General features: G+C 43.3%; 1 protein-coding gene across 2 annotated transcripts in view; it reads right to left on the bottom strand.

Moving 5' to 3' along the window:
* Window positions 1–15,000, bottom strand: part of LOC139766637 (uncharacterized) — a 134,560-nt gene that overhangs the window by 88,990 nt on the left and 30,570 nt on the right. The window contains exon 1 of one of the 2 annotated variants that reach the window (XM_071695514.1): window positions 13,002–13,160. The exons of the other annotated variant lie outside the window; for it this stretch is intronic. The gene's annotated coding sequence lies outside the window, so the exon portion shown is untranslated. Of the gene's footprint in view, window positions 1–13,001; window positions 13,161–15,000 lie in introns of those variants that run through there. 2 annotated transcript variants of the gene reach the window in all.

Raw genomic sequence — 15,000 nt, 5'->3', positions numbered from 1 at the left:
TTTACCTATTGTGTATATCCTCAAACCCACAAGAAGCGGATTGGCGCAGCCACCTTGATAAACTCGGAACTATCCTTGGGCGGACTGTGCACACATGCTAATTAACCTTCCGGGTCCATAAACCACGAAGCCACACATTTTTATGCCCGATGGTTGAATGATTAAATTTTCCTCACATCTGGAGAAAGGAAAAAAAAAAGAATATATATATATATATATATATATATATATATATATGTATATATATATATATATATATATATATATATATATATATATATATATATATATATGTATATATATATATATATATATATATATATATATATATATATATATATATATATATATATATATCCTCGATAAAAACTTTTCACTGCTTCTAACAACTTGCCTCCCACACCATATATTCTTAATAGCATTCTTAATGCTATTTGAATTTTCTCAATTTGCATTCGAATGCATTCTTTCTTCATCATTCACATAGTTATTCATCGCAGGTGATGCAAGGAACGGCATTCCCATCTTCTGAAATCACTCGCCTAAAAAGAGTTGCTTTAATGGTTTCTCCGTGTTCTCCAGCGCGAACGTGGTGTGGCTGTGTAAGCAAATAAGCGATGTGGGCCAGTGAGGAAGTAAAGCTTAATAAAATGGTTAAAAAAATACATCTCAGACTGACGTGGTAACCGATGGCTGTTTTCCTGCCAGAAAAAAGAATTTTTTCTTTTCTTTTACGAACGCCGTATGCATTCAAATATACACACGTTTAGCTTTTGTTTTAATGAATAAGGGTAAAGGAAACATGCTAAAGAAGGAAGTTACTCACTGTTGGAAACAGATTATCAGAAATGAGTACAGTGGCAGAGAGAGAGAGAGAGAGAGAGAGAGAGAGAGAGAGAGAGAGAGAGAGAGAGAGAGAGCGAGAGAGAGAGAGAGAGCGAGCAGTGTTGGTTAAACCCTATGTATGCTGCATCTCCAAACATTCCAACATACGAAAGGTTTCCTTACGTGGGTGATAACGAACTGTAGTTTACAGATACATAAAAATAAAAAGATGAGCGAAATCAGAAACCACCAAATAGTAAGAGAGGAGAGGACGAGAAAATGGAAGATTCAGGTGGGTTCTTACCCACTGTATAGATGACACACTAAGAGGTGCGGTGGGGTTTACAGCTGTAGCTAGCGAAGGAAAAATACCAGTCACATGTGTGGGGATGAATGGACATGTGGGGAGACGAATATGATCTTGATTACCTTCTACAAAGTCTGGAAGGTAAAGGAACGGAAGGTGAAAACCTCGCCAAAAGATTGGCGAAGAGTCTGGAACACCTCGAGATACAGATTTTGAGAGCAGGGAGTCTTAATGGCATGGAGCCAAGAGAGATCTTTTTTATAAACATATATATACATAGGCAGCGAACACTGGCAAGGTGCCCACACCAAGGTCGGACCTGTTGAGAGAACCGGAAAAGAAAGCATCACCTGTTGTGTCCTTCAGATGTTCACGACCCTGCCACCCTAAAGAGAAAGTAGTGAGGGAGGGGAAATATATATACGAGGAGGTCGTGAGACTCATCATCTGGCTCGTAAATGGAGAGATGCCTTCGTCGGAATGACTGATCCTCGAGTTGCTAAACGCCCGCAGAACGTTAGTTGGCTATGGAGGGAGGAAGTGTATGTTCCATGGTAGGAGGGAGTGTGTGGTGGCTAGGGAGGGATGGAGTGGTGGTGGTAAGGGGAGGTTGTGGTGGCCAGGGAGGGTGTGGTGGTGGTGGTGGTGGTGTGTGGTGCCCATCCTCGGGAGCAAACAGACGAGGGCCCGTTGGGACCCTCGTCTGGTGTTGCCTTTTGATTTAGGGTGTGACGTACGAAGGAACGTCAACGTAAGGGAAAGTCAGTTAAGGGAAAAGGATGGAAAGGAATATAGAAGGATAGCAAAATGAGGGTTTTGTGTGTGTGTGAGTAAGAGAGAGAGAGAGAGAGAGAGAGAGAGAGAGAGAGAGAGAGAGAGAGAGAGGAACTCAAGGATGGGAAAGAGCAGGGAAAGAGAAGAAGGAACAGAAAGCTGAGACGGACGTTTGGCCTTTAGCAGCTCGCGAATCCTTTGGTGATGGTCGACAGATCCCGCTGCCTGCGACTCGAGGGCTTATTGACATACTGGCTGGGGAGGGATGACCCCCAAGGGAGGGGCGAGAGGAGAGGAGAGGAGGGAAGACGGCGGTCAGAAGAGTGGGAGGTGGTGGCGAGAGGTGATGAACTGGTAGACACACAACACGACAAAGAAGCACGAACGGTGATAGTTGTGGTATGTGGTGACACAAGTGTTTGATGCAGAAAATGCACAGATAGTAGTATTGGTAGTAGTAATAGTGGTAGTAGTAGTAGTAACAATCGTAGTAGTGGCAATTGTGTTAGTAGCATTGGTAATAGTGGTAGTAGTAGCAGCAGTAGTAATAGTAGTAGTAGTAGCAAAAGTATTACTAATAGTAGTAGTTGTAGTAACAAGAGTGCTAGCAGCAGTAGCAACGGTAATAACAAAATTGCACAAGCGGCCAGGAGAACACACGACACGTTGAAATATGCATTAAAACTAAGGACCATAAACAGAGATGGGGCGTTGAGAAGAAAGTCCATCACGAGGGACTGAAAACCCCTGTGAAAGAAATACCATGAAGTCATTTCGTGAAAGAAATACATACGAAAGCAGGAAGTAGCATGAGAAAGAGGAGAGAATGCCGTGAACAACGATAGCAAAAAAGGAAAAAATAGAAAGAAATGAGAACCATGAAGAACATCGAACCCTATGAACTATGACGAAGATGAATGCCATGAAGTGAGGTAGATGGCACGAGTGGAGCGACGTGAATGGAAGTCCTGTGAGCGTAGGAGGAGAAGGCGGCCTCTGTCACTGAGGCGTGGGCCACTGCTGAGTGAGGCATGACACTCGCTACCCTCAAGCCGTAACGGATGAGTAGTGACACCGAGGAAATGGACATATATCTGACACCCAAGCATCTGCTGACACGGATACGTCTAGTACCAGGAACCTGTTGACGAAGAGATGCATCTGGTACCACGAACTGACACAAACGAGCCTGGTACAAGGCACCTACCGACACACAGGCTACGTCTGACACCAGGTGCCTGCCTGACAACCTCCTGACGTGTAAATCCACCATTTCGCTTGGTTCAGAGGCATCCGTAACGAAGATCAGAGCAAATTAGCCATGAGCCACGTAGCGTCGATGGCTGGACCTGAGCTCGTATATTGATAATGTCAGTCTTGAGAGGGATCTTCAGTCCCGCACTTCGATTTAACTGCTTCGCTTGCACATAAGCTCTCTCTCTCTCTCTCTCTCTCTCTCTCTCTCTCTCTCTCTCTCTCTCTCTCTCTCTCTGCTTCTAGCAGATGAAAACAGGGTGAAATGCGTAAAAGACACTTCCAGACTTCATCTCTCGCAGGGAGGTAAGACACTAGAAGTCTTCAAGAGGCATTGTGTACAAAAATATACGTAGCCTGAGACATGGTGGTGCTGACTGTGGAAGGTGAGGCAGAACCCACCACTCATAACGTATAGGGAGAAAGGTACGTGAAGGATCATCAGTGTACAAGAAGAAATGTGACTGACTGATAGTCTCTATAGAGTGAGTGAGAACACAGGCATTACCCGCACAACGTCAGAATAAAAAAGAATTTTCATAGAGAAAATATGTGGAGGACATACGCAGTGAGGAATTATGAGAAAGAATAATGTTCCTTTAAAAATATTCCTAGACCTGGTTGAGAAAAAAAAAATCTATTTAAATAGGAAAATAAAAGTATAGGTGGGGCAAACCAAGCCGCAAGAAAAACACACATAAAGGAGAGAATCAAACTGAAGAGAGAGAGAGAGAGAGAGAGAGAGAGAGAGAGAGAGAGAGAGAGAGAGAGAGAGAGAGAAAGAGCAAAAAATCGCAGCTCTGAAGGATGGAAAATAAGATGCGGCAAAAAAAGAAAAAAAAAATGAAGAGGTTAAGGGCTTTCAGGGAGAATTTAAGGAACGAAGAAAACAGAAATACAAGTGCTGATAATTACGATGCTCCAAAGGGTAGATGAAACGACTGATGCGAATAATGAAGCACACGGTCCAAAGATAAGGTTATCATAGATACTAAATTACTTACGTAAATCCACGGGATAAACGAGAATGTATCGAATCATACTAAAGAATGAAGACGAGATTAAAGATGTTAACAGAGGAAACGCTGGCATTACTGTCAGTAACCAAGAGGGAAGTGTTGCTGAACATGTGTTAAGGAAACTAGTGGTAAACTTTGTATAGTGTGGTTATCACGTGTAGTATATTGGTATATGATATGCTGCGTAAACCAGAGAAGTTTGGAGGGTTTGTGTGGGCTAAGGAGGGAGGAACATTATGTGGTGTTGTGGGTGTGTGTGTGTGTGGAGAGTAACGAGGGAGGAGCATCATTTGGTAGTGTGGGTGTGTGTGGAGTAAGGAGGGAGAAACATCATGTGATGGTGTGGGTGTGTGTGGGGGGGTAGGAAGGGAGAAACATCATGTGGTGGTGTGGGTGTGTGTGGGAAAGGAGGGAGAAACATCATGTGGTGTTGTGGGTGTGTGTGGAGTAAGGAGGGAGGAGCATGATTTAGTGGTGTATGTGTGTGTGTGTAGGTAGGGAGGGAGGAGCATCATGTGTTCCTAGCGGCGTGGGTGTGTGGGTAGGGAGGTAGGAGAGTCATGTGCTCCTGGTGAGGAATCTCTCTGGCTGATATTTTGGGCTCAGCTGCGAAGCCGTTCTGGCATCTCATCTCCACTAAAGTCACGTCTTTTACTCAGTTGCGGATACGGACATTTCTCGTATATGTATATATATATATGTATATATGTATATATATATATATATATATATATATATATATATATATATATATATATATATATATATATATTTTTTTTTTTTTTTTTTTTTTATACTTTGTCGCTGTCTCCCGCGTTTGCGAGGTAGCGCAAGGAAACAGACGAAAGAAATGGCCCAACCCCCCCCCCCCCCCCATACACATGTACATACACACGTCCACACACGCAAATATACATACCTACACAGCTTTCCATGGTTTACCCCAGACGCTTCACATGCCTTGCTTCAATCCACTGACAGCACGTCAACCCCTGTATACCACATGACTCCAATTCACTCTATTTCTTGCCCTCCTTTCACCCTCCTGCATGTTCAGGCCCCGATCACACAAAATCTTTTTCACTCCATCTTTCCACCTCCAATTTGGTCTCCCTTTTCTCCTCGTTCCCTCCACCTCCGACACATATATCCTCTTGGTCAATCTCTCCTCACTCATTCTCTCCATGTGCCCAAACCATTTCAAAACACCCTCTTCTGCTCTCTCAACCACGCTCTTTTTATTTCCACACATCTCTCTTACCCTTACGTTACTTACTCGATCAAACCACCTCACACCACACATTGTCCTCAAACATCTCATTTCCAGCACATCCATCCTCCTGCGCACATCTCTATCCATAGCCCACGCCTCGCAACCATACAACATTGTTGGAACCACTATTCCCTCAAACATACCCATTTTTGCTTTCCGAGATAATGTTCTCGACTTCCACACATTTTTCAAGGCTCCCAAAATTTTCGCCCCCTCCCCCACCCTATGATCCACTTCCGCTTCCATGGTTCCATCCGCTGACAGATCCACTCCCAGATATCTAAAACACTTCACTTCCTCCAGTTTTTCTCCATTCAAACTCACCTCCCAATTGACTTGACCCTCACCCCTACTGTACCTAATAACCTTGCTCTTATTCACATTTACTCTCAACTTTCTTCTTCCACACACTTTACCAAACTCAGTCACCAGCTTCTGCAGTTTCTCACATGAATCAGCCACCAGCGCTGTATCATCAGCGAACAACAACTGACTCACTTCCCAAGCTCTCTCATCCCCAACAGACTTCATACTTGCCCCTCTTTCCAGGACTCTTGCATTTACCTCCCTTACAACCCCATCCATAAACAAATTAAACAACCATGGAGACATCACACACCCCTGCCGCAAACCTACATTCACTGAGAACCAATCACTTTCCTCTCTTCCTACACGTACACATGCCTTACATCCTCGATAAAAACTTTTCACTGCTTCTAACAACTTGCCTCCCACACCATATATTCTTAATACCTTCCACAGAGCATCTCTATCAACTCTATCATATGCCTTCTCCAGATCCATAAATGCTACATACAAATCCATTTGCTTTTCTAAGTATTTCTCACATACATTCTTCAAAGCAAACACCTGATCCACACATATATATATATAAAGTAAATTCGCTGGAAAAATAAGCACACTTTTCCAGCGAATTTGCTTTACCAGTTTTTTACGTGTGTATATGATTTACTACAATATATATATATATATATATATATATATATATATATATATATATATATATATATATATATATATATTGATGCATTCTATTCTTCGCCGAGTGTTTGTGATCTCTTCTTTCGTCGATAGTAAACCTATTTTGTGGCATTATCATTTCCTTTGTGGTCGTGTAATTTCCTGTGAGGCTTTTATATCTCCCTTGTCTCCCAGCGACCTCTCCTGTGTCTGTTTAACCTCTAGTGTGGATGTGATTTTGTTTTTTTTTCCTACACCTGTACGACCTTTCCTGCCGTTACTTGTTTGACGTCTCTTATATCTGTGTATCTTGATTATCTTCTTCAGTGTGGCCTTTCTGGAGCACACATGACCCCTTTTGTGGATGTGGGACGCCTCTTTATACATATACATGTGACCTCATGTGGCCTCATGTGACCTCTCTTAAAGATTAAGTACGTAGACTCCTTCCGTAGTTACGTTGCCCCTAACTGTGGCTTCGCGATCATGGATCTGTATACTTTCTTCTCGTTTGGCTACATGATCGTTACGCGTTCCTCTCTCTTGGCCGACGCGACCTCTCGTGGGGTCGTTTGTAGCAGCAAGGGGGCCCATTCTCAGGCCACTGTGACCTCTTCTGTCACCGCGTGACCCTTGTAGTTATGTGAAACCCTCTTTAGATTTATGACCCCTCCCTCTCCTCTTTAAATCTTTTGCTGGCTGACACCGTTTGTGGTGGCGCGACCCCTCTCTCTCCTAGGGTAATAAACCTCTCGTGTGTATGCATTCGTATCTTGTCAACCTCGTTTATAACATGTGAATAGATGATACCCCTTTAAAGAACACAGATGTAGAACTGCAACCATATCATTCGTAATCCATTTAGAGCAAAGCCTTCTCGCTATCATTTCGTCTGAATCCACGTAGTGCACTGGAAAAGAACTCTCACTTTAAATTAATTCCTCAGACCCTATACACAGCGCCGTTTGGAGACGACGCGTAGAGTACGTGGGATAAATTGGGTCCACATCTTAGGATGAAGAATTGTAGATGATGAAGGTGTAGCGAGCCCAGCCAATATAGGCAAGCCAGGACACCAGCCAGAGACATTTCCTGTGGCATTATCTTCTTAGCTTGTTGGCTAAGACGCTGGCAATGTCCTCCACGATTAGCTGATGTGAGACAGATGGCGAGAACATAGTGTCTCTGGCACCTGTTTCTAGGTGGTAATACCTGATGATGTTGAATGTTACCAGGCACTGCACTGAAGCCTTGAGGACTCATAACCAAGCTAGGCCCTTTAGAAACTGGTTAATTTCAAGCTTTACAAAATAGCTTCCAGGTAATTGAATACAGTAGGATTTAGTTAATCATAAGCTGAATGACATAGGTTCTGATTACCTACGACTTAGTGAATGCATAGGTTCTGATTACCCACGACTTAGATAACAGAGAAGCTTGTTACGTATAAACTTGATATTCTGTGCTCCAATTCCAGAAGCACAGTAGTGGTAGAATTTGGTGTAATATAAAACAGGGGCTTAATAAAGAAAAACTAGCCATTTTGTGAATTTTTTACGTGATTGAGACAAGTGAATTTACTATGGCTCTTGCTGGATGATTTGGTTTATGGGTTTTGGGGTTTTTGACATGTATGGCGATGAGGGGGACAATGATGAAACTCTTTTGATGGTCTTTACTTTCCAAAAATAATTTTTTTTTCGTTGAATTGAACATTTGTTAACATGAGTAAAAACTGTGTATTCTACTAGGTTTAAAGTTCTGCAGAATCACTTGAAGGATCATTCATTTTTGACAAATAATCTATGTAACTTTGTCCATAATCAGATGTAGTTTACTGTCTTTCTTCAAACTGATGAATCTTTTCTGGGCAATTTGGAATGTCGGGTTCTGACATAGTATCCTACACTATACCTTTATTTACTTCATCACCAGATGATTCACTTTATATTTCTCTAAATTACAGAAGGGTCTCGTAGCATCAACCTCCTTGTCTGACCAAGCAAAACTAATGCCATGATCTAAGGCACTCGAAGTTTCCTTGTCAGGTTGTGTTTCAGAGACTCAATACAAAAGACGAGTTAGCCGTCTTGGTCCGCCAACTATTTTCAAAAAGGTGGATCAATTTCTGATTCAACTTCCTTTGACTTTCCGATTCAACTTCCTTGGAAGCTATCCCGTTAATTCCTTTACCTTTCACAGCAGTAATCCAGAATACGGTTCTTTCACTCTCTGGCTTTAGCCCTTTGAAAAGCGACGTTTCTTTCTCTTTCAAGGCGAAAGACCTCCATTTCAATCTCCGTTAGTTCAATACGTTTCTTCAAATTGACATCAACAAAACACACGTCAGGGAAGGATGGTCCTTGGGAAGAACTCGTTCATCAAGGCATCGCAGAAGGAATCCCACATGTAACTTCAGGGTGAGGGAGGGGGGCCTTGATTAACAGTGTGGTGTGAGCAGTTACGAAAGGGGCTATATAGACTGCGCGAGCTTGCAGAGAAGAAGTTGAGGTGACGTGTGGTATTCATCACGTACTTATACAACAATGATGCACGTGACCATAGTATCTAAGTACACCTGTTCACAATAGTTCCTTTGGACGACCAATAGGATTATCCAGTTGACTCTTTAAACAATTTTGATCTACCTGTTTGTAATTTTCTGTACTTGGATTTAGTGGAGCATAATCATGGACAAAAATCTAGTATGGAGATGGGGGGGGGGGGGTTCTTTCTCAAACAAAATTACTGATGTTATCGAACTCACTACGTCTAGTACAGATATGATGATGATGTACTTTGTATTCGGCCCAGCTAATGAGAATCTACAAACGTTTTCTTCCCCTGAGCGAGATTTTGGTGCCTGAATAATCCACTCCAGCAGGATTAAGAAGGATCCGGTCACTCGATACTGTAGCTAAACGGATTCTGGTCAGGCAGGACATATGATGAAGTGGTTCGTGTTAACAACATTTGCATTGAGTGTCGCCTGAGTAACAAGATCTCTCTCCATTCATCCCGGATCTGCACCGTCGGGATCTTGTGCTCAACTCTCTCTCTCTCTAGATTTACTTCTTGTTACTCTTGTTGTATATTTTTTTGCTGTCCCGATATTTCTCTTGTCACGGTGTCTCCATACATAAGTACCTCTCTGCATGTAGTTTTTGGCGCTACATTTTGTTCCTGGTTAGTGAGAGGATGATAACTGTGCCAAGTATGAAACTCACACAAAAACTGTTGATTTCAAGTTACTCGATGACTTCTTTGGAGATTCTTACTGCATGGGTTAGGTTAGGTTAGGTTCTACCGGACACCACTGCCATTGCTCTCACCGTCAGTGGAGAGTCACTTCTTCCTTCGAGGTGGCATCAACCTCATTGGTCTTACGCCCCGAGGGATCCATCATTTTCATATTGTTTCCCTGAACACTTCCTTCATGCCGGCAGGAGCCACCGAACTGATTTATAGATTGACTGATTGATGAATAAGATATGGGAAGAAATATGCACAAAATCAACCAGTCACGAGTGTGGGTAAACAGTGAGTCCCATCTTTTTCTTCCTCCTACAAATGTTGTGTAAATGGTACTCAGTTTGAATAGATGATTTAGGAACGCTTCGTATTTTTCAGTGGTGTATATATCAACTAGAAAGTGACTTATACAACGCTAACATTATACCATACCATGATTATCTTTTTAAAGTATGATGATCAAGCTATTTGTGAATGTTTGTGACAAACACATTATTATTTTTGGAAGTGTGTTTGTCACACAATAAACAAACACACTGAGAGTTGCTCGAGATCGATTCATAAACATCACGTCACTTTATCTTACGTCAGCAGAAGTTTTAACATGCTGACTACACTCAAGGTTCCAGCCATCTACCTGATATCGTTTCCAATCATCTTCTCATATTCCAATCATTTGCATCAATGCTCACAACCCTGTCAAGACCCCCATTCCACAGAGGTTTGCCAAGTGTTATGATACGGCAGGATTGTAAGACAAAAGGAAGAGATTAAAACAGGATCACGTAAAAACCAAATGAAAGAATGAAAAACAGTCTGGAATCAACTCTTTCACATGGCTTTCCATATGGAAAAGAAACAACACTTGAAAACACGGAAAAAGGCCAGACACACATAACTTCCCCCCCCCCCCCCTCCTTTTCTTCTTCTTCAACTGAACATCTGACATCACTGAAGAGATACAACACACTGTTGTTCTGCTGATGAATGAGATGATCCCAGTGTCACAGATGTGTGGTGCGAGATCACATCACAACACACACACACACACACACACACACACACACACACACCCTCAAAGAAACTATTGGACTCAAAGAATAGCGGGAACTTCGCGAAAACAAGTGAGGAAAATGGTTTTCTGGTCGTTATACACATTCTGCACAAAGTCAGACCTAAAATCTGAAACGCCTTAGGAAGAAAAAAAGTAGTAAGTAAATGCAGTATAGATTAGTTTTATTACGTCAAGTTTGTATTGTTGCTAGTTTCATTATTTCTAACATGGCGTTACTCGTAGAGGAAATAAATTCCTCTCACGTGAGGACGTTTTCCGAGACCCAGTAAAATGAAGAAAGCCACCGCCAATACCTGGCTAACAAACCCTCCAGGCATGTCAGGCCAAGATCCTCTTTCGGGAGTGTCACTTGAAACACGTTTTCTACTACGCTGTGTAATTCTCCTGACGGACCTGACTCCACCAGACCCTCACACTGGGAAAGCACATGTGTTCCTCCTCCTCCTCCGGCCTCAGTTACGTACGGCGAGGGGAAAGATGTATGTACTTCTTGCGCTACTTTCGCGTCCTCCTGTAGTACTATGAAGCCATTCTTAAACTTATGTGCGAGGAAGAAATGGTGATCAATGCTTACTGTTACATAAATGAGAGACGTTTTAAAGGAACTCTCGGTGTGTGTGTGTGTGTGTGTGTGTGTGTGTGTGTGTGTGTGTGTGTGTGTGTGTGTGTTTACATATATACGTATGACCACATATATATATATATATATATATATATATATATATATATATATATATATGTGTGTGTGTGTGTGTGTGTGTGTGTGTAAAGAGCAAAGACGCGCAGATAGAGAGAGAGAGAGAGAGAAGGGGGGGTGGGGGGAGGCGACCGAGTTACCATGTCAACTTCAGTCTCCAGGTCTTGAGATCAGGTCACTCCCAGCAACTTGCTCTTCTTTATAAGACCAACCTGTATCATAGATCACTTGGCTACGAGGTGTAAAAGGGGAAGATGTCCTTAGGTTATATGAATGTTCCTCTGTCTGTCTGTCTGTCTGTGGGAAGAGCGAGCAGCCAGCTCCGAACCTAAGTGGCTGGGGAGACCAATTAATAATTCTATCTGGCGTGCAGAGCATCTCTTCACTCTCTATTTCTAGCATTTTGCTCTTCTATATATAAGGCTCACGTCGAGTGGAGACGATGGGGCCCCTTTCAACAACGTCCCTCAGGCAACCTCGAGAACAAAAGTTTGGTTTATTTTTTCCCCTAGTCGTGTTATTTTCGGATTTACATTCATCATGTTCTCGTCTGTGTTATTTTTCATCTGAAGACACGTCCTTCATGTTATCTTCCCTGCCTCAAGACATTTCTGTCTCCTCACACCTTTTAAGGATCTGTACAACCAACAGTTGTCTCAAATATACGTTCTGTTTTTGGCCATGTTTCACAACCCTTACTGGCCTATATGAGCCTATGAGTACAGAACACAGTTGGTTCGTATGAAGGATTAACGAAAAACCTGCCTCACTCTATCGTGAAAGACCCTCCTGGGGAGCAGTACGCTGCCTTCACCAACGAACTAAAGTCTGTTGTAGACGTAGTAGATCAACGCCCCTTGGTGGGGATTTGAGAAATACATTCCCTCACACGATATATATATACACACACACACCCCAACGCCTTCACGGTGTCTCTCCTCAACTACCAACTCAACTCGCTATATATGACACATTTTCTTCACATTTTTTTCTCCCCCCTTTTTTTTTTTTCGTCTGTGTGCGACCTTACTGAGGCAAACCCCGTTATGGATACATAAGTAGGTCCTCTGGGGAGAATCTCTCCATCCGGATACACTAGTGTTAACCCGTGTTTATCCGTTTAGTAGATTTACAATAACGGTGCGTTTGAGGAGTTCGGATGACGAAATGAAACGGGAATATGTACTGGATCAACAGGAACGATACCAGTCCTAAAGACGATATATAGATAACTGACAACCGTTTTCTTACATCTGAAGAATTTCATTTCTAAAAAAGGAAAATTTTGAGTTCATTTACAACGAAAAAATTCACCAGCAGTTGCCGAGCACCTTACTGACCCAAACTCGAATCGTATATTAAGTTGACCTCGCTGATCCCGGGAGTCTAATTGTCCCCAGACACACACACACACACACACACACGCACACACACACACACACACACACACACCTGCTCCGCTGCACCAGCAAGTGCTGTGCAGCGGAGCAGCCCGGAAGTTGGAGCTAAGAAGAAGACCCACCACCTCCACGAGCTTCACTTACCTGGGGGGAAGTCCCGGGCGTTCGTTTTCCCCTAATCTACCGCACGTTTCGCTACGGATTTCACAGCACTGACGAAGCGCTGGACACGCACCGCCCTACCCGGGTACACAGACACACGCGAGCACCGCCGCCACCACCAACACGATACAACACCAGTGTAGTAGTCGCACACGCCCTCTCGCACTCCCCCCTCACTGTACCGTGTTGCTGGTGGGCGGAGGTGGTGGCGGTGGCGGTGGTGGTGGTGGGCGGGCTCCTTGGGTGCGTCACATCCCAGGTGCCAGCTGACGCGAGGCGCCACATGCTGCCTGTTGCTGATCCTCCTGTCTGTTGGGGGTGTGTGTGTGTGCCCCCACTCCATACCCTCGTATCTGTCTGTCTGTTAAAGGTAATGTTCGTTTCATGTTTGTCTGTCTGTTAATAGCGTTGGTATGTTATGCTCTGCATGATGTCAGTAACCACAGCTTGTTTTCTGTGAGTGTGTGGGTATCGTATAAAGTTTTCTGTGGATAGTGACACAGAGTCTGTGTCTGTAGGTGTTGCCGGTGCTGGTCTCTGGTGAGTGTTGTTGGTCCATGGCGTGAATGAGACATGTGTCTGTCTATCGAGTAATGTAAGGTGGTGCTTCTGTCTATGTGCTGTTGATCATCATCATACTTGCTTGTGAAGGGTACTGGTGTATGTATGTGTTTGCATGGCGGCTCATGGCTTGCTGGGGGAGGTGGTACAGGGATTATTTACCTACTCGCTAGTGTTAATTTTCTTTTTCTTTTTCTCTCCGTCATTTCCTGTGTCTGGTGCTGTGCTAGTCGACTGATAAATGCTCGTGGTTTGTGAATGGGTTTGGTTTATTTCTTTTCTTTCTTCGTTCCCCGAGTGTCTTCTGAATGGTTCTGGTGTTTGTTTGCTGGTACGCTGGCGTTTGGACACATCTGTCACCTTTTCTGCTGTTAATGACTTTGAACTGTGATGGAGACTGTTTGTGTATACTAACGCTTGTCTGCCGGGATGCTGGAGCCTGTCTGTGGATATATACTGTCTCTTTCAGTGATGCCGATGGCTGTTGGAGGATAGTGCTCGCGTCTATTCGTGAGTGCTGGTGAGGTGCAGCTGATAATGTCTGTTGGTGATTGTGTTTCCTGTATTTCTGTGGGTGGTGCGGTCTATAGGCAGCTCGATCTATTAGAGCAGCAGTTTTGCTTGTTTAGTGAGATTCTATTCTTTGTGTATCGGGTGCTGAGGTCTGTGTGTGGAGGGGTATCTCTCTCTTTCTTTGGGGAGTTCTATTGTCTGTCTGTGAGAGCTGTTGGCCCGTGCCTGCCGATGGTCTGCCTTTAGATGACAGTGCCTGCTTGTGTATGGCAGGACGATTTATTTTTGTCTTTGGTTATTCTCGCTCGCGTCCGTAAGGTATGTGGTACCCGTTCGTGGTGGGTTGAAGTCTCACTCTCTAGGGAGAAAGACTGTAAGGTGTCTGTCCACTTTGGGGCAATGGTGCATCATGTCTAAGGGTGGCTACATTATGGGAGAGGTAGCGCGTTGGCGTGTGTCTGTGGGTGATATTAATGGTCCGTGGGACGGGCGCGGCACCGGGATGCTTCAGTGGTGATGGTGTCTGTGGATTCGTATCGGAAATAGTTGTGAGGTTTGCAGTAAACTGACATTTGTCCTTCCCCCCACGGAAAAAAAAAGATATCTGGCCATCAGCGTATCAAATTAAGTCTTAAGAGTACTTCCTTATTAATCTCACGGAAAGATAAGTGCAGCTTGCATTATCCAATAGTAGGGAGTTGTAACGTAAAGGAAAAAAAGAAGCCATTTGAAACATAATTCTAACTAAACTTAAGCATATTTTGCTTTAGAAATGGGCGAGGATATAACAAACTTCCTTACCATATTTGATGTTAAATAAAGTGCATTAGAGGTCATTTATTTGTATCAAATTACTTTTCGTCATGTTTTACTACCCTTGTTTCAATATGCTGATAAACTAAGATTT

This window comes from Panulirus ornatus, chromosome 58 (genome assembly GCF_036320965.1).
Source record: "Panulirus ornatus isolate Po-2019 chromosome 58, ASM3632096v1, whole genome shotgun sequence".
In the NCBI taxonomy this organism is placed as follows: domain Eukaryota; kingdom Metazoa; phylum Arthropoda; class Malacostraca; order Decapoda; family Palinuridae; genus Panulirus; species Panulirus ornatus.
The sequence above is the reverse complement of the archived record's forward strand: the minus strand, read 5'-3'. Positions and strand labels throughout refer to the sequence as shown.